The following is a 21,035-nucleotide window of genomic DNA, read 5'->3' on the forward strand; positions in this document are numbered from 1 at the left end:
CTGATACGTTGCCGTCTTTCCCAAGCTTCTCCTCAAAAAGAGCCATCCCGATCCAACAGTCCAGCCGTCCCAGACCGTCTGTCTCTGTTGTCTGTTTCATTTTTAAAAAGGTGCAAATAGAGCATTTTTCTTTTGTAAACATATATTCTTGTTTAGGTTATAAATACACAATTCCCCCAGTCAGGAGAGTTATTATCTCACAGCTCACGGAGCTTATGTATCGCTGAAGCGAGTTTGAAAGATCTGCTGGTTTTGCTTTAGTTTGAGTCATTTTAAAAATTGACCTTTCTTAATGAATGTCAATTGCATTTCTTTTCAGCAATCAAAAAAGTGACTTTTTCCAGACTAAATAACTGGTGGAAATGAGGTCATTTATCCCAGTTTCATGTTGGATTGTAAAATTTCAACTCTCCGTTCCAAAACATTTCCCCTAGATCTTGCCTGGAAAAATTAAAGTTGATCGACTGCTTCTATGTGCTCTAGACAGATTCCAATCCCCTGGACTATAACCTTGTTGAGGGTGGGGATTGCATCTTTTATCATTTAAGTAATAATAATGAAGTTGGTAATTGTTAAGTGCTTGCTGTGTGCAGAGCACTGTTCTAAGCGCTGGGGTAGATACAGGGTAATCAGGTTGTCCCACGTGAGGCTCACGGTCTTAATCCCCATTTGACAGATGAGGTAACTGAGGTACCGAGAAGCCACTCGCCCACAGTCACACGGCTGACAAGTGGCGGAGCCAAGATTTGAACCCATGACCCCTGACTCCCAAGCCCGTGCTCTTTCCACCGAGCCGCGCCGCTTCTCTCTTTAGAAGTGACGTGGGGACTTGGTGAGCAGCAGACGTGCCATGTTGCGGCACGAACATCCTCAGAATCTGCTGTTTAAAGTGGGCTCAGGAGCGGGTTTTAGCTGAGATGTTTTCGGATCCACCGGACTGCTTCCCCACAGACAGTAAGCCCCCAGAATGGAGAGATTTGTACCGCTTCGGATGTGAAACTCAGAGCTTCCTCACCTGTTTGGTTTGGACTGCAATAAACGGGGGAGAGAGGATGAGAAAGGGAGTATGAGAGAGAGGAAGTATTTCAGAAGCTTTCGTGTCAGGGAGATGGGACTTGCCACAGACAACCGGCCACGGTCCCCCCAAATCTGTCTGTTGCCGCCATCGGATATGCCATTGAAGTTTTTCCACTCTCCTACTCTTCTCTTTCATTCAGTAGTATTAATCGAGCGCTCACTGCGTGCAGAGCCCTGTCCTAAGCGCTTGGAACGTACAAATCTGTGCCAGATAGAGACAGTCCCTGCCCTTTGACGGGCTCACGGTCTAATCGGGGGAGACGGACAGACGAGAACGATGGCGATAAGTAGAATCGAGGGGATGAACATCTCGTTAGAACACCTTATCGTGGCAGGGGATTTGCATCCGCCAGCGAAGCTTAGATAGAGCTCGGCCATTGAGAGATATCGTCTCCCCAGAGTTAACCCATAAACGAGAGATCTAAGCCAAAGCACTGGGCAAAGTTGATTCACCTGTGCTGGGCAGCATGGGAAAGTATCAAAGGTGGACCATCAAGGGATCAAAACGTTGGGCAGAGACAACGGCAGAGACTTGATAATAATAACGTTGGTATTTGTTAAGCGCTTACTATGTGCCGAGCACTGTTCTAAGCGCTGGGGTAGACACAGGGGAATCAGGTTGTCCCACGAGAGGCTCACGGTCTGAATCCCCATTTTCCAGATGAGGTAACTGAGGCCCAGAGAAGTGAAGTGACTCGCCCACAGTCACACAGCTGACAACTGGTCGATCTGGGATTCGAACCCACGACCTCTGACTCCAAAGCCCGTGCTCTTTCCGCTGAGCCACGCTGCTTCTCTAAGACTTAAGTCTTTACGGTGCAGAAGAAGGTGATGGTAAACCACTTCCGTATTTTTTACCAAGGGAACCCTAGGGATAAGGTCCATAAAGTCACTGGATCGGAAAAGAATCGAGGAGATTTGATGATGATTTGATGACGATGATAATGACGATGATGACTCTTCTTTTAACTCCCCTACCATCATCAGCACTTGTGTCCAAATCCACAATTTAATGTCCGTCTCCCTTTCTAGAATGTAAGCTCCTTGTGGGCAGGGAGAGTTTCAACCGACTGTGTTGTAGTGGTTTTTTTATGGTAAATGTTAAGTGCTTACTCTGTGCCAGACACTATGCTAAGGCCTGGGATAGATAAAAGATAATCAGGTTGAGCACAGAACCGTTCCCACATGGGGCTCACGGTCTTAATCCCCATTTTACAGTTGAGGCAACTGAAGCACAGAGAACTCAAGTTATTCGCCCAAGGTCACAAAGCAGACAAGTGGCAGAGATGGGATTCCAACCCAAGTCTTCCCGAATCCCAGGCCCGTGCTCTGTCCACTAGATCATGATATAATAATAATTATGTTGGTATCTGTTAAGCGCTTACTATGTGCAGAGCACTGTTCTAAGCGCTGGGGTAGACACAGGGTCATCAGGTCGTCCCACGTGAGGCTCACAGTGAATCCCCATTTTCCAGATGAGGAAACTAAAGCCCAGAGAAGTGAAGTGACTTGCCCACAGTCACACAGCTGACAAGTGGCAGAGGAGGAATTCGAGCCCATGACCTCTGACCCAAGCCCGGGCTCTTTCCACTGAGCCACGCTGCTTCCCCATGATATGACGTTTGTTAAGCGCTAACTGTGTGTCAGACACTGCAGTAAGCGCTGGGGTGGATACGAGCAAATCACACTGGACACAGTCCCCCGTTCTACATATTCCCATGTAACTGTGTCCCCGCCCCATTTTACAGATGAGGTAACTGAGGCAAAGATGAATTAAGTGACTTGCCCAAGGGCACTCAGCAGACAAGTGGCAGCGCTGGGATCAGAATCCCCATCCTTCTGACTCCCACCAGACGGTCACAGTCTATTGAAATACATTATTAATGAAATAGATTATAGATAGGACAAATAGTATCGTGTTGTCCAGTTTCTTCCTTCAGGCAGGCAAATAAGTGAACACTCAATAGAGGAGCAGCATGGCATAGCGGATAGAGCACTGGCCTGGAAGTCAGAAGGTCATGGGTTCTAATCCCAGCTCTGCCACTTGTCTGCTGTGTGACCTTAGGCAAGTCACTTTACTTCTCTGACCTTCAGTTACCCCAATCTAGAAAATGAGGATCGAGACCGTGAGCCCCCCACATGGGACAGGGACTGTGTCCAACTTGATTGCTTCTATCCACCCCAGCACTCAGTACAGTGCCAGGCACATAGTAAGCGCTTAACAAATACCATAAGTATTATTAGTTGAGAATGTAAAGGGCTTTAACTGCGTTTTCAAACTCCTTTCTAGGTAACCTACTGAGCGACCTTAGGGAACCACCAATGACCTTTGAAGTCTTCTTTCCCTTGGCGACCGTAGTGCTTTTGGTCTCGCATTTGGGGTACTAGAAACTGGTGGCGAAGGTTTTTAAATAATTGAAAAATGAGAGCCGGTCTGAAAGATCTCCCTCCTCTTGCTCAATTTGTTGTGGCATGCGGAGACCCTAATGCACTGCGGAGGGAGTGTACTCAGTAATGGATGACATTTTGTTTGAAGAGCGGAGTGGAATGTCAGTAGACATAATTAAGAGGGTGACAGTGGTTAGAACCGACCTAGCTGACGACGTCCATGAAGCACGGGGACAACCATTTGTAAACAAGCTTCAGAAGAGAAAGTCCGCTGAAGAACGAATCCGACGTAGACGACTCTTTTCTGCCACTCTTCTGTACTCATGGCTGTATGAGAGCAATTATTATATATCTAATTATTGACTTTGACCACTCTCGATGTACATATTTTGTAGGTTTGTTTCCTCTATTAGTGCGTGAGCTCCTTGCTGATGGGTAATGTGTCACCTTTTTTTTTTTTTATGGTACTTATTCAGAACTTACTATGTAATTATTATTATTATTATCGTTATGGTATTTGTTATGTGCTTACTATGTTCCAGGCACTGTTCTAAGCGCTGAGGTAGATACAAGGTAATCAGGTTGTTCCACATGGGGCTCACAGTCTTAATCCCCATTATACAGATGAGGTAATGGAGGCACAGAGAAGTTAAATGATTTGTCCAAGGTCACGCAGCAGACAAGTCGGTGAGTCACGATTAGAACCTGAAACCTCCGACTCCCAAGCCCGTGATCTTTCCATTAAGTCGAGCTGTTTAAGCGTCTACTGTGTGCCGAGCACTGTTCTAAGCCCTGGAGTAGATACAGGATAATCAGACTGAACACACTCCCTATCCACAGTCTAACTAGGAGGGTGTAGGATTTAATCCCCATTTTACAGAGGAGGAAACTGAGGTACAGAAAAGTTAAGTGACTTGCGTAAGTTCACTCAGCAGACAAGTGGCAGAGCAGGAATTAGAAGCTACGTCCTTTGACTTCCAGGTCTGCGCTCTTTTCACTAGGCCCCTAAGAGCTCAATATATACTAATTCTATCGGCTTTCTCTCCATTTAAGATTGTGAGTCCTGGGTGGAAAAGGGACTGGATCTGATCTGATTAATTTGTATTTACCCCCTCACTTGGCATAAGCAAACTGTGTAATATGTACTACAGCTAGTTATGTAGATTTTCAAGGCATTTATAAGAATAATAATAATAATAATAATGTATTGAACCCTTACCGTGTGCCAGGCACTGCAGTAGATTTAGGATTTTCAGATCGGACAGAGTCCCTGGCCCATATAGGGTCCAAAGTCTTAGGAGGAGGGAGAAGAGATATTGAATCCCCATTTCACGGGTGAGGAAACTGAGGAATAGTGAAATGACTTACCCAAGGTCACACATCAGGGAAGCGGTAGAGTCAGAATGAGAATTCATGTCCCTTGACCCACAGTCCTATGCTCTACCCACCAAGCCACACTGCTTCTTACTCCATTTTATAATCAGGTAGTCTTCCACTCGTCAGAGTCAGGTAACTTTTTCAGTTCATTATTTTTGACGACTTCTTTCTGAAATTGCAGTTTCGCGTCAAGATCACAACGGCTTTGTCACCAAGCTCTTGTGGAAGATTTTTGTCACTTCAAAGATGTTTAAGCACCAATAATCTGGAAACCAAATGCATCGCGAGTTGAAACCAATCATAAAAAAAGATGGGTTTTCATGTATCATTTTTCTACGGCAGCTCTTAATTCTTGTAATTCTTGAAACAAGCCACTAGTCATGTAAACTTTGTAAAGGTGAGATGAAAAAGACATAATTAATCACCATGAAATACTTCAACTCTGCTTTCCCTCAAAGAGCCCTGAATTTCTACCCTTAAGATCGGATGAATCTGTCGCATGTATACATTTACGAAACACTGTCAAAATTCTCAGGAATTTAAGTAGATGGGGAAGGACAGTGTAAAATGTAGTAGAGAGTGTGGATAATCAAATTAAATTAATAGTAGCAGGCAGTCATGCTTGTTTAGCTCATCTTTTGCTACACAGAAAGAATCTCTCTCTCCTCCTGTAAAAGTTCCAAGCAATAATAATAATGACGGGATTTGTTAAGCGCTTACTATGTGCAACGCACTGTTCTAAGTGCTTGGCCGGGGTGGGGGGAGGGGTGGGGGCGGCCGAACACCAGGTAATCAGGTGGGGCTCACAGTCTTAATCCCCATTTTACGGATGAGAGAACTGAGGCCCAGAGAAGTGAAGTGACTTGCCCAAAGTCACCCAGATGACAGGTGACGGAGCCGGGATTAGAGCCCATGACCTGGGAGTTGTTCAAAGCGAGTTGTTCAAACCTACCCCCGGACATTGCACGAGTCAGATGTCTGGAGCTCCGTAGCTCTTGTTTATCAGAAGTGTCGGACTCTAGATTAGGATTAGCACTCTTCTCCCATTCCCCCTCCTCCTCCTCCTCCTCTTCCTCCTCTTCCTCCTCTTCCTCCATTTTCCTCCAGACACAGAGCCCAGCCCCAAAGTTCCAGAGCTAGGCAGTACCAGCGACCTTCCAAGAGGTCTCAAGTAGGTAAATGGCAAACTCCGTATCCTTCCTTTCGCATTTGGAACACTTTTCCACGAAACACGTTTTCCACAACACTCATACACACACACACACATACTCTCTCCATCTCTGTCTCTCCCTCTCTTTCTCTCTCTCTCTCTCTCTTCCTTTCACTCTCTCATTCTCTCTCACACACACACACACACATCCTCCTATACTTCGTGCCCATTTTAGCTCCTCTTTCACCTCCTAGATCCAAATGGCAGGAATCCCACAAGTCCCAGTGCCGCGTCCTCCCCGTTTTTCACTCAACACCTACTCCCTCGGGCAGTCACCTACTCCTATGGCTTCAGCTACCGCCTCCAAGCGGATAACTCACAAATCTATCTCCTAAGCCCTGACCTCTCAGCTGACACGCAACCCCAAATTTCCTCCTCGCTCCCATCTCGATGTCCCTCTGGAACCCCTATCTCGGCTTATGCCGTCGAATCGTCTCCAACCCATAGCCATCCCTTGGACTCATCTCTCCCAGAGCGCCGCACTCCCACCTGCAGTCGTTCCGGGAGTGGATCCACAGAGTTTTCTCGGGCGAAATGCAGACGCGGTTTATCGTTGCCTTCTTCCGCACAGTCAGCTTGAGTCTCCGTCCTCGACTCGCTCCCCGGCCGCTGCTGCCCAACGTGGGTGAGTTTGGACTTACGGCAGGCCGCCGGCCACTCGCTGGCCACTGCCCAAGCTGGAGGTGGAATGGATGAGGGACCCGAAGAGTTTCCAGTAGTCTACCAGTCCCGATTACGGGAGGAAGGGTCAAGCAGAGGCCTACCCATTCCATTCCTAGCTTGGGCATCTAGGAACGACCCGTCTTCCATTCTAAACCCACTCGTCCTCCCCCCTTTCCGATCTCAGTCACTGACGGCATCGTCGTCCCTGTGGCCCACAGACTTGACATCGTCCCCAAATCCAGGCTTTATTCTCTTTCAACTCTCATGTTTAAAGTTCCTGCTAAATCCTGCCGGTTCATTCCTTCGTTCATTCGCTCGTACGTACTTAGAAGCAGCTTGGCTCAGTGGAAAGAGCCCGGGCTTGGGAATCAGAGGTCACGGGTTCGAATCCCCGCTCTGCCACTTGTCAGCTGTGTGACCGTGGGCAAGTCACTTCGCTTCTCTGGGCCTCAGTTCCCTCATCTGGAAAATGGGGATTAAGACTGTGAGCCCCACGTGGGACAACCTGATCACCTTGTATCCCCCCAGTGCTTAGAACAGTGCTTTGCCCATAGTGAGCGCTGAACAAATACCACCATTATTATTATGTACCGAGTACTTACTGTGTGCAGAGCACTTGGAAAATACAACTCAGCTGCAAGTAGAGACAATCCCTGCCCACAGTGGGCTCACAGTCTAGAAGGTGGGAAACGGGCGTCAAAACAAGTCAACAGGCATCAGTGGCATCGATATAGATAGAGTTATAGATATATGCACATCATTCATATAAATAGAATTATAAATATGTACATATATAAACAAGTGCGGTTGGGAGGGCGGGGGTAAAGCAAAGAGGCTTCAAAGCTGTCCTTCACCTTTCCCCTTCGTGTCTCACCTCCTTCTCTCCTTCTCCATCCCTGCCCGCACACTCTGCTCCTCTGGTGCCTCTGACCCTCTCACTAGTCCTCATTCTCTCCTGCCTCGCCTTCGACCCCTGGCCCACGTCCTACCTCTGGCCTGGAGCACCGTCCCTCCTCGAATCTGCCAAACAATAACACTTCCTCCTTTCAAAGCCCTACTGGAGGCTCATCTCCTCCAGGAGGCCTTCCCTGACTAAGTCCCGCTTTTCCTCTGCTCCTCCCCTTCTTAGAACAACAGTTTTGTCATCTGCCCATTCCTCCCCATCCTCTAGACTATAAGCTCCTTTAATACATCCAATCATATTTACTGCACGCTTAATGTGTGCAAAAACACTGTACTGAGCAGTTGGGAGAGACAATAGAACAATAAACCAACACATTCCCTGCCCACAGCGAGGTAACAGTCTAGAGGACGAGCTTACACTGAGCACGTCTTCCAACTCTGTTATATTATACTCTCCCGATCCCTTAGTATTCATTCATTCATTCAATAGTATTTATTGAGCGCTTACTATGTGCAGAGCACTGTACTGAGCGCTTGGGATGAACAAGTCGGCAACAGATAGAGAAGGTCCCTGCCGTTTGACGGGCTTACGGTCTAATAAAATATGGAACGCTTCACGAATTTGCGTGTCATCCTTGCGCAGGGGCCATGCTAATCTTCTCTGTATCGTTCCAATTTTAGTATATGTGCTGCCGAAGCCAGTACAGCGCTCTGCCCCAGAGAAAGCGTTCAGTAAATACAACTGATTGATTGATCCAGATTGCTAGCAGCTCAGTCCAAGCAGTTCAGCGTGGCTCAGTGGAAAGAGCCCGGGCTTGGGAGTCAGAGGTCATGGGTTCAAATCTCGGCTCTGCCACCTGTCAGCTGTGTGACTGTGGGCAAGTCACTTCCCTGCTCTGTGCCTCAGTTCCCTCATCTGTAAAATGAGGATTAACTGGGACCCTCACGTGGGACAACCTGATTACCCTGGATCTACCCCAGCGCTACGAACAGTGCTGTGCACTTAGTAAGCGCTTAACAAATACCAACATTATTACTATTACCTCTGCTTCAGCGTCCTCACTGACCTTCCTGCCTCCAGCCTCTCCCCGCTCCAACCTGTATTTGGCGTGATTAAGTAGACCGTGTACTGGTTTGGTAGTCGGAGGGACCGGATCCTAGTCCCAGGCAAAGCTAGTCTTCTTGATGACCTTGGGCAAGCCCTCGGTCAAGGGTGACCTTTGGCTAACATCTCTATGCCTTAAGGGAACAGGTCTACCAACTCTGTTGTATTATACTCTCCCCAAAACTTAATCTGGGGCTCCGCATAGAGTAAGTGCTCAATAAATCCTACTGATTGCTTGATTATCTTCCTCATCTGTATAATAAGGATTAAAATACCTGTCTTCCCACTTCACAGGGATATTGTGAGAACAAAAAGTGAGTCTAGTAGTGTTTGGGAATGAGCGCTATGTCAGGCTACTATTATTTAGTAATAAAAATAATGATAACGACAATAATATTTGTTAAGCAATTAGTGTGTGCCAGGCACATATTAAGCACTTGGATAAATACAGGAAAATCGGGTCAGATGCCATCCTTGTCCCACATAGGGCTTGCAGTTTTAATCCCCATTTCCCAGATAAGGTAGCTGAGGCACAGATAGGTGAAAAGACTCATCCAAAATCACACGGCAGACAAGCGGCAGAGCTGAGATTAGAACCCGGGTGCTTCTGACTCCCAGGCCCGAGCTCTATCCACTAAACCACTCTGACGAAGCACTGCTCACCTCGCTTTTGCCCTTTCTTCAAGATGGACAAGGTAAACATTTGTGAGTGGAAGAAGATACCCATCAGAATAACCCCAAGAGCAGTGAAATTATTCCCACATATGAGCTAATACCCCAATGAAAAGCTTTGCGGTTGTTGGCATTGAGAGGCGGACACCTGCCTTGGATAGGTATCTCTCTCCAAGAGTCACTCTGTGTATTTTGCTATTATTTAAAAATGATAATGCTTTAAAATGAGTCTCCTCACCCTCAAAGCCTCCCCTGTCTGCCCAGGATCCTCTGGTTAGTAGCTTTTAGCACCTGATAAATTAGTAATGGTCTACTTTGAGGCTCCTGGGCTCTGTTATTAAATTGTGGTTTGGTGCTAAAAAGTACATACTTCAAACTCTTTAGAGACAAATAGCTGAGAGAGAATTGGTCCAAAGCTATTAGTTTCACTCCTTCCTGGGTAGGTTAAAATAATAGTGAAAATTAGGGAAAATGTGGTCACGGGTTTGTAGAGATCTTTGGAGATTTTACAAAACTCTAGCCCTTGAATACTTAATCAGTCCATCAGCTAACAACATTCAATCAATCGATGGTATTGCTTTTTTATTTATTTTTTACTTTTTTAAATGCTATTTTTACTATGCTCTTGGCACTGTTCTGAGCCCTGAGGTAGCTACAAGCTAATCAGGCTGGATGCAGTCCCTTCCTTCCCACGTAGGGTTCGCAGTTTTAATCCCCATTTTACAGATGAGGGAACTGAGGCACAGAGAAGTAAGTGACTTACCCAAGGTCATACAGCAGGCAAATGGCCGAGTCGGGAACCCAAGTCCTTCTAACTCCCAGGCCCATGTTGTATCCACTGGGCCACATTGCTTCTCGTTCCCTGAACACTTAACGTGTACAGAACCCTGATGAGGAAAAGTCCAACAGAAGTGAAAGTCTAAGGGCTTAGTACAGTGCTCTGTACACAGTAAGCGCTCAGTGAGTACTATGGATTGAAAGACCTGATGGGTGACATACAGGGTCTATATTCTAATGGAGGACACATTATTTTAAAATGGGGGAGACATTTGCAAAAAACAAGAGCAGTAGGAAGAACATGATGTAGCTGGGGCAACTTTGTGTATGGAATAATAAATGAGTGGTGCATAAGAAATGAAATAAAGGGATCGTCCATTAGATAACTCTTCTTTTAGGGCTCTATCTGGGTTGTGCTATCCGTGGAAAGAGCCTGGGCTTCGGAGTCAGAGGTCATGAGTTCGACTCCCGGCTCTGCCACTTGGCAGCTGTGTGACTGTGGGCAAGTCACTTCACTTCTCTGTGCCTCAATTACCTCATCTGTAAATTGGGGATTAACTGTGAGCCTCACGTGGGACAACCTGATGACCCTGTATCTACCCCAGTGCTTAGAACAGTGCACTGCACATAGTAAGCGCTTAACAAATACCAACTTCATTATTATTACTTCTAAGACTGATATTTCTCATAGCACCCTCTCACTCGGAGATAACACTCTGGTTTGGCACCCTTGGCAATGAAGCACTTCCCTTTGCAGACTGGCTTGAATAGAGAGATTAAAGCCCACTCAAAAAGAGATTAATGTTCTAGTCACAATAGATAATGGTGAATTTGTCTGTAAATGGTTGTAGTAATAATATTTATTAAGTTCTTTTTGTGTGCAGAATACTCTACTAAGTGCTGGGCGAGAGTATACAAGTAGGAATTAGACACAGACCCTGACAATAATCAATCATATTCATTTATTTCAGTGGTATTAGTTAAGAGCTTACTGTGAGCCAAGCACTGTTCCAAGCCCTGGGATAGATACAGGGTTAACTGGTTGTCCTATGTGGGGTTCACGGTCTTCATCCCCATTTTACAGATGAGGTAACGGAGGCACGGAGAAGTGAAGCGACTTGCCCACAGTCACACAGCTGACAAGTGGCGGAGCTGGGATTAGAACCCACGACCTCTGACTCCCCAGCCCGGGCTCTTTCCACTAAGCCACGCTGCTTCTCATATACCCGAACTGATAGAAACGTTTCCTGCCCACAAGGAGCTTACAGTCTGGAGGGGGAGACAGACATTAAAATAAATTAGGGATCTATACGTAAATCCCACGGGACGACGGGTGGCGTGGATGAATGGTACATTCATTCATTCAATAGTATTTATTGAGCGCTCACTGTGTGCAGAGCACTATACTGAGTGCTTGGGATGTACAATTCGGCAACAGATAGAGGCGATCCCTGCCCATCGACGGGCTTACAGTCTAATCGGGGGTTACAGAGCCAAGTGCAAGAGTGAAGCAGAAGGAAGAAGGAGTAAGGCATATGAGGGCTCGGGTGGAGAAAGGCCTCTTGTAGGAGATAGGACCCTTGAGGGGCAAAAAATTGCTAATAAATGAAGAGACCTTGAAAATCAACTACTGCATTAACTCATGAGATCGCCTCTACTGTCTCTATTGCCTGTACTTTCCGCTGTGATTTTTTGAGGAGGAAAAAAAGATTATTTACCACATAATTGTCGGCAGAGATAATCCCGCATCACATATCCACTCCTCACCATCGGCTTTAAAGCAGTCAATCACCTTGCCCACTCCTACTTCACCTCATTACTCTCCCGCTACAACTCAGCCGGCACACCTCTCTCCTTTAAAGCTCATCTACTCGATGTATTTCGATCTCGTCTCTCTCGCCACCGACCTCTAGCCCACGTCTTGCCTCTGGCCTGGAACACCCTCCCTCTCCGTATCTGACAGACAATAACTCTCCCTACCTTCAAAGCCTTTATTGAAAGCGCACCTCCTCCACGAGGCCTTCCCTGACTAAGCCCTATTTTCCTTTTCTTCCACTCCTTCTGCGTCTCTCTGACCTGCTCCCTGATCTAATCCTGGTGCTGACACACGTCTGCTGTGTGACCCTGGGCAAGTCACTTCACTTTTCTAAGCCTCAGTTACCTCATCTCTAAAATAGGGATTAAGAATGTGAGCTGAAAGTGGGATAGAGACTGTGTCCCACCTGATTAATAATAAAATAATGTCGATATTTGTTAAGCGCTTACTATGTGCAGAGCACTGTTCTACGCGCTGGGGGAGACACAGGCCCATCAGGTTGTCCTACGTGAGGCTCACGGTCTTAATCCGCATTTTACGGATGAGGTCACTGAGGCACAGAGAAGTGAAGTGACTCGCCCACAGTCACACAGCTGACAAGTGGCAGAGCTGGGATTCGAACCCATGACCTCTGACTTCCAAGCCCGTGCTCTTTCCACTGAGCCACGCTGCTTCTCTATACCTACCCCAGCGCTTCACAAGTATCATAATTATTATTATTTATTTATTCCTCCTCCCAGCCCCCTACCACTTATGAACATACCTTGTAATTTATTCATTTATATTAATATGTGTCTCCCCCTCTAGACTTTGAGCTCACTGTGGGCAGCGAATGTGTCCGTTATAATGTCATCTCGTATCACCCAAGTGCTCAGTACAGTGCTCTGCATATAGTGAGCGCTCAATGAATGGGATTGGTTAATTGACTGAATGAATCCCAGAGTGAGAAGGGGAGAATTGGTCAGAATGTGGTAACCCAGGAGAGACAGTCTTTGTATCTGGGTATGTGTAGTTTTTTCTTTGATTCTGTCATGCCTCGGGGAAGGAAAAAGAGAAGAGAGCGAGAAAATGACCATAATTCATTGAGTGCGTCGTGTATGCAGCATCTGAGGGTGAGATAGAAGTAAGAAACATTATACTAAATGCCCTCTCACCTACCACTTCCTTCCCTGCTTTCCTCCTCCTTTTTTTCTTTTCCTCTTTTTTTTCCTGCTCACCTGATTGTCAAACTTAATTCGTAGATGACCCTACTTAGTAACTCCAACCCTATTTCGGTATTACCAAATTATGTTCTAAAGCGGAGCAATTACGAGAGGAGAATATGACATTTACATATGTATACTTAAAATTTAGTATTCAAAATATTTTGTTCTCGGTCATATTTACCTTGCTATTTGATTGTACAATTATATTGTGCCTTTTATCTCTTTTTTATGGGTATTGTTTTGGTCTTTTTTTTTGTTCTTTTTTTTTTTTAATCTATACAATGGCCTGTGGGGAATTATATCTTGAATAACATTCTTTCACTTGAAGCTCCATTTCGTGAAACTCAGAATACTAGCTGGAGTGAATGTGTACACCTAACAGATAGATTTGGCGCTTAGTACAGTGTTTTTTCAACACAGTAAGTGCTCAATAAAAATGATGGATTGACTGAATGACTGCTAAGGATGGCTGTTTGTGTGTAGGTCCTGAGGAGGGCGAGATTTACGTCAGTGCCATTCCAACTTCCCTCAAACCACCATTTGGACTGCACAAAACTCTTCCGGCTGAAATAATCCCATTATTCACCTACCCCATTCTCATCAGCCGTCTCTCTCGACCCAAAAAGCCAGCATTTCTCAACCGCCCTTCCTTAAGGCGGTGTTGTTGACGGGTACAGAATCGAAAATCAAAATATTTCTCAGGAGGAGGCAAAAGAAGCCCAGAAACAAATCCATACGAGGAGCCAAATGGATCCTATCTAAATAGAAGGTTTCTAAAGGAATAAAGTGCTAAGCGTGGCCTGTTGCCTCCAGTCTTCCAGGCTCTGCTGGCAACAGAAATCTTGCTCCAGGTGGCCCCCGGATAATCGGCACCTGAGGACACATTCTGATGCGACCGACATGATAGCCGGTGCAGAGTGCACGGGGACCCGGGGAAATGGGGAATCCAAGATTAGATCTCGACAGAGGTTGAAGGCGGGGGTGAAAAGCAAGTGGAGATTTCAGGGGATGCTGAGGAACTGAGGGAGAAAAGCTTCAAAGAGCTAAGAGGACAAAGTGCCACCATCTTTTCAGCCCCGATCGGGACATTATGGAGGCCCACCGAGCAAGGCAATCCGGTTAAAATAACTCTGAGAACCAACCACTCCCTCAGAGGGACACCTATGGTTCCTGATAGAACGTTTCCCAAAGAAGCTGGGTTCTCCCAAATACCTAATGCAGTAAGCACTCAATGAGAAGCGTCCTGGCCTGGTGGATAGAGAAACGGACCTGGGAGTCGGGAGGTCCTGGGTTCTAATTCCGGCTCCACCGTTTGCCCGCTCCGTGCTCTTGGGCAAGTCATTTCACATCTCTGTGCCTCAGTTACCTATCTGTAAAATGGAGACAAAGAGGGTGAGCCTCACGTGGAACAGGGACTGTGTCCAACCTGATTAGCTTTTATCTACCCCGGCACTTAGAACGGCGCTTGACACATAGTCAATGTGTAACAGATACCGTCATTTGTTAAGGGCAAGAGCAGGGGCTTGGGAGTCAGAGGATGTGGGTCCCAATCCCAGATCGGCCACTTGTCTGTTGTGTGACCTTGTGTCAGTCACATCACTTCTCCGGGCTCAGCGACCTCATCGGCAAAATGGAACATGTGGGACGGGCACTGTGCCCGACCTGATTACCTTTCATCTACACCGGTGCTTAGAATAGTGCTTGGCACAAAGTGAGCACTTAGCAAATGTCGTTATTATTATCATTATTATCATTATTAGCAATCATGATAATAAATACTGTTATTTATATACAAATTGATTGATATATTGTATAATAGAATAATTCAGTGTGCATATATATATATTGATTTATATATTATATACTGTAATAATGATAAATACAATTGATCGAATGACTGCCAGAGGCTGTAAGTCCGTTGTCGGTGGAGACTGTGTCTACCAACTCAGTTATGATGTACTCTCCCAAGGACTTAGGACAGTGCTCTGCACACAGTAAACGCTCAATAGATAAGTTTGATTTATTGACTGCTTAAATAGCGTCTGCTACATTTTGTGAATATGAAAAAAAAAAAAAGGGGGAGGCGGGAATTTCCTTTATTCTGTATTATTACACAGGCCATCATCTGGGTACAGCTTAGTGAAAAATGCTGACCTTCTCAGCATACAGTGACCATCTGTGTGTATTTATGTGTCTGTGTGGTTGTGTTGCATTTTGTTTTGCCCATGTTTTCTTTGGGGACCATCCTACATCACTTCTCTCCCAGAAACAGCTGATTGTCCGTGGTGAAAGGATGTCTTGTTTTGGCTCTCGTGGATTTTTTTTTTTTATTTTTATTCAGGAAATTGGAATTTTGAAATGAGTTGGGACTACACAGAAATATGGTGGCTAGGGGAACGATCCAAAGGCCGGAGGTCAGAGAGATCTCTAGCCGTTGTTGGGCTAGAAGACAGGAAATCTAGGTTCTTTCACCAACTTCACCGAGTCTTTGGTCACCGGGGTTAAGCAGAGTCAATAATTAAGTGGCACGGAAATGACCGTCCCTAATTTGCCGGCTGATTACCACTCCTGTTGTAGCGCAGCGTTCACTTACGCACCGATTGAGATCTTCCTGGAGGGGATTAAATCCGGGCTGTCTCCTTCGAAGCCGACAAGGAACGCTCCTTCGGATTCGACGAAGACGGGGCTGGGAAACAAGCTCGCCCGTTCATTTGGAAATGGCGGTGGGGCTTGGCAACTCAGCCAATAGAATTTCTCTGAAATAGGTGGTCAGTGAGAACGTAAACTCCTCCAGGATAGGTCTCGTGTCTATTGAGACTGTGAGCCCCATGTGGGCCAGGGACTCTGTCCAACCCTTGTATCTCTTCTCCATGCCAGCACTTAGAACAGTGCCTGGCACATAGTAAGCGCTTGACAAATACCACCATTATTATTATTACTTGTTCTATTGAAATCTTCCAATATTTAATACACCACTCTGTACAGCGTGACCACTCAACAGATGCCATTGATTAAGCCATCGAGAAGCTGTGTGGCTTAGTGGAAAGAGCCCGGGCTTGGGAGTCAGAGATCGTGGGTTCTAATTCCGCCTCCGCCACTTGTCAGCTGTGTGACTCTGGGCAAGTCACTGAACTTCTCTGGGCCTCAGTTCCCTCATCTGTAAAATGGGGATGAAGACCGTGAGCCCCACGTGGGACAACTTGATTACCTTGTATCTCTCCCAGCGCTTAGAACCGTGCTTGGCAAATACTAAGTGCTTAACAAATATCATCATCATTATTATTATTAAGTTCCCCCTCAAGAATGTAAACTCCCTGTGGTGAGGGAACATGTCGACCAACTTCGCTGTAGTGAAATCTCCCTTGGCTCAGAGGAAGTGCTCGATAAATACCATCGATCGATGGAATCAACTAGTTGTAGGAAACTCTTCAGAGCTGCATAACTTATGGCCGCGCCTAAGCTCAGCCGAGCATATCATCCTTGCAGGAGAAAGGAGGTTTTGTTTTCCGGAGAGTCCACAGGATCAAAGAAGCTCTTTTCTCACCCCTTAAAATGACAGAGAAGCAGCATGGTAAAGTGGAAAGAGCAAGGGTCAGGGATTCAGAAGACCTGGGTTCTAATCCCAACTCTGCCCCTTACCCGCTGTGGGACTTTGGACAAGTTAACTTCTCTGTGCCTCAATTTCCGTGTTTGTAAAATGGGAATTCAATATCTGTTCTTCCTTCTACTTATATTTTAAACCCCATATGTGGCAGGAAAGTGACAGATCTGCATATACTTTAGCCCGCAGAACCCCTCTCCCCTCAAAAAAAAAAAAAAATGACATTTGTTAAGCGCTCACTTTGAAGCGTGGTTTTAAGCTAATCAGGTTGGAGTCAGGAGCTTTCCCACATGGTGCTCCCAGTCCTGATCGCCATTTTACCGATGAGGTATTGATTCATTCATTCATTCAATCATATTTCTTGAGCACTTACTTTGTGCAGAGCACTGCACTAAGCACTTGGGAAGTACAGTTCAGCAACAAAAAGAGACAATCCCTGCCCATAACGGGCTCACAGTCTAGAAGGGGGGAGACAGACATCAAAGCAACTAAACAGGCATCAATAGCCTCATTATAAATAAATAGAATTTTAGATCTAGAATCATCATTAATAAAAATAAATAGAAGTATAATTACAAATAACGACATAGATGCACAAGTACTATGGGTAGGGAGGGGGGTAGAACAAAGGGAGCGAGTCGGGGCGATGGGGAGGGCAGGGCGAAACAGAGGAAAAGGGTGGCTTAGTCTGGGATTGAGATCCAGGGAAGTAAAATGACCTGCTCAAGGTCACACAGCAGACAAGTGTTGGTGCTGGAATTAGAACCCAGGTCCTTCTGACTCGCAGGTCCATGCTCTAGCCATTAGGCCATGCTGCTATCCTAGCCCTTAGTACAGTCCATGGCACATAGTAAACGTTTAACAAACACCATGTTTACTGTTATTATAACTTGGATGAAAAGCTATCGAACTTGACCAGACCTTCCTAGCAGTACGATTTTGTTTTACTCCCAGCACGCATAGGGGGTAACCTGGCTCTGCCACATGCTTGCTGTGTGACGTTGGGCAAGTCACTTCATTTCTCTCGACCTCAATTACCTCATCTGTAAAATGGGGAATAAGAATGTGAGCCCCAGGTGGGAAGGGACTTTATCCAACCTGATTTGCTTCCGTCTACGTTATTATCTACCCCAGCACTGAGAACGGTGTCTGGCCCATAGTCGGTGCTGAACAAATACCACAATTATTAATAGTCGTAGTAGGAAGGGTATTTATTGAGTGTCTACTGAATGCAATGCGTTGAACTAAGCATTTGGAAAAGTACAGCTGTAAGCTCACTGTGGGCAGGGAATATGTCTGTTTATTCTCATTTCGTACTCTCCCAAGGGCTTAGGTCAGTGCTTTGCACATATTAAGTGATCCACAGACGCGATTGAACGAACGGATGAGTGAATTCAATAGTAGCAGAAGACGGGTTACTTGCCCTCCCAGCGCTGACATTCTAATGGGAGAGACAGAACTATTTACAGGCAGTGGAGTCAAGAACATGAACGTTCAGTCAAATGTCCGTAGGTATCCAGGTTCTGAGCGTGGAAGCAGGAAATACATAAGTGCTGAGATGACTTTTAGGTTGATACGATTCAGGAAAGGTAGCCCCGCTTATTAAAACGATGAATTGATATAGGAGGGAAAACACAAACATTCACTTAGTTTTACTGGTGGTTATACCTGAGGGATTTCTTTTAAAAGGCAGCAAGGTTTTTAGGAGAATCAGCAGATAAGCCTCCTCAGAGAATATGAATTGATAGAGTGAATGTTGTCATTTCATTCTGAGGCTTGGCGGAGTCGGGGGGGTGGGGGGGAGATAAATCTATAATAAACTGATATTTAAAATCTCGGTAAAAATACTTGAAAGGTCAAAACTCACAGGAACCTCTCTACCTGTAATGGTGAGAATGATATCATCCCTAACCTTTTTAGCAACAAAAGTATTTCCAAAGAGCAATTTATGGATGCTTCTCTAAGAATTTGTCAATATATTCCCTCTCTCTTTAAATACCCAGCTGCAGGCCCAAAAGCCACATGCATCTTCTTTGGCCTTGATCATTTCTTCTGAGTTCTAGGAGCTATGGATTTTTTTAAGAGATTTGGCTGAAACTCAAGGTAGAAAACCATTTAAAAAATAGAAAAGCATTTCATTCTTTAAAAATGCTAAAAGTATAAAAATGCAAGATGGCATCGTTTGGCTGGAATAGCATCAGCCTTTGAATCAATCAGGCAAAAATAACTGTTATTTCGACACAATCTGAAGGTACAGAAACTCGAAACAGAAATCTTTCCTCAGACGTTCGGTGGGTTCTAACAGGTATTTGCTTTGTAAAAGAACAATTGAGCCAACACAATACAAACCATAACAAACAAAAATCACCTTAGCGCACCCCGATCTGAGGAAGAATGATTTACTTTTTTTTTTTTTAATGATATTTGTTAAGCACTTACTATCTGCTAAACAGTGTTCTAAGAGCTGGGATAGATACAAGTTAATTAGGTTGGACACAGTCCCTGTCCCTCACAGTTTAAATAGGAGGGAGAACTGAGGCACAGAGAAGTTAAATGACTTGCCTAAAGTCAGACGGCAAGCAGATGGCAGAGCTGGGATTTGGACCCAGGTCCTCTGACTCCCAGGCCCGTGCTCTTTCTGCTAGGCCATACTGTTTCCCATTTTTCTGAGAGATAATAATAAAACTAATGATTATTATAATTGTGGCATTTGATAAGGGCCTGTTCTATGCCAAGCACTTTACTTACTAAGCACCAGGTAGAGCTGTGTCTGACAATCAGGTCAGACAAGTCCCTGTCCCACATGGGAATCACTCTCTGAAAGGGAGAGAAGGAGAAGGAGTAGTTAATCTCCATTTTAAAGATGAGGAGACTGAGGCACAGAATATCACTCAATCCACGGTATCTATTGAGCATTTACTGTGTGCAGAGCACTGAACTAAGTGCTTAGGAGAGCGCAAAATTTCAGAGTCCCCTGCCCACAAAAAGCTTATAATCTACAGGAGGAGTTAGGTGACTTTCCCAAGGTCACACAGTATGCAAATGACAGAGCCAAGATTGGAAACATCATAATTATCGTCATCATCATCATCATCATCATCATCGTCGGTATTTATTGAGCGCTTTCTATGAACCGAGAACTGTACTAAGCGCTTGGGAGAGTACGCTGCAACTGAGTTGGTAGATACGTTCTGCCTTTACTGCATGCAGAGCACTGTATTAGACAGTAATAATACTAATACTAGTTCTGGTATTTATTAAGTGTTCACAATGTGCCAGACTCTGTATTAAGCTCTTGAGTGGATACAAGCAAATCGGGTTGGACACAGTCCCTGTCCTATGTGGGGCTCACAGTCTCAATCCGCATTTTCCAGAGGAGGTAACTGAGGCCCAGAGAAGTCCAGTGACTCACCTAAGGTCACACAGCAGAGAAGTGGCAGAGCTGGGATTAGAACCCATGACCTTCCGACTCCCAGGTCAGTGCTCTACCCATTATGCCATGCAGCTTCTCTCCCCAGAGCTTAGTACAGTGCTCTGCACACGGTAAGTGTTCAGTCAATACTGACCGACTGACTGCTCGACTCGTTTCCCATTTTCCCTACTGCTTCTTCTCCTCCTTGCCCCTTCCGCCGACTTCTACCCATCCTTGGGTCCAGCCCGGCAGTAAAATATCTGAGTCAATCAGCCCTCTGCAAGGATCCAGACAGGGGTGGTTGGTTAGAATATAGTGTATTTTTGGTGTGTGTCACTTGCTTAATCTCCATCCAAGATTCCGTCGGGTGGCTCTTAAACTTCGCTTTCCCTTCATCTTTTATCATCCCCTTGCGTTGAGAATGGAAACTCTCCCTCCCTTCCCTTTCAGTATTCCTACAAACGTATGATTTTCTTCCTCGGCTGAGGGTCCATTTATGTCTAAAGGTTACACCGAAAAGAAATGAATCATTCAGAGTGATAAGGTTATCTGAGCAAGATTCTTAGCCACTCTTAATGAAAGTTTAAACTGCGCTCTTTGGCAGGTTTGAAGTAAGGCCTAATCATAAGCTTACGATAGTTAAATGTTCACATTTGGTTAGTATCAAGTCTGACTGAAACATGAAAAGCTACTGTAATGCTATAGTATTAGGTTGGCTACACTTAGGCCAGAGAGTTGCTAAAATTAACCAGAAATGGTTACTTTCCTGACCTTTCATGAGCAGGAAAACTCATTCTTAATTATAGTGGTTTCCAGCCCCAGTGACGTT

At 45.4% G+C, this 21,035-nt stretch overlaps 1 protein-coding gene and 1 non-coding gene across 7 annotated transcripts in view; one reads left to right on the forward strand and one right to left on the reverse strand.

Annotated features, from left to right (window-relative positions):
* The window catches only part of DGKB (diacylglycerol kinase beta), a 609,664-nt gene that overhangs the window by 492,066 nt on the left and 96,563 nt on the right, over nt 1-21,035 (forward strand). The window lies entirely within an intron of this gene.
* On the reverse strand, nt 8,217-8,323 carry LOC114813939. The gene has a single exon (XR_003761683.1). It is a non-coding gene; the product is annotated as a U6 spliceosomal RNA (small nuclear RNA).

This window comes from Ornithorhynchus anatinus, chromosome 8, assembly GCF_004115215.2.
Source record: "Ornithorhynchus anatinus isolate Pmale09 chromosome 8, mOrnAna1.pri.v4, whole genome shotgun sequence".
Lineage (NCBI taxonomy): Eukaryota > Metazoa > Chordata > Mammalia > Monotremata > Ornithorhynchidae > Ornithorhynchus > Ornithorhynchus anatinus.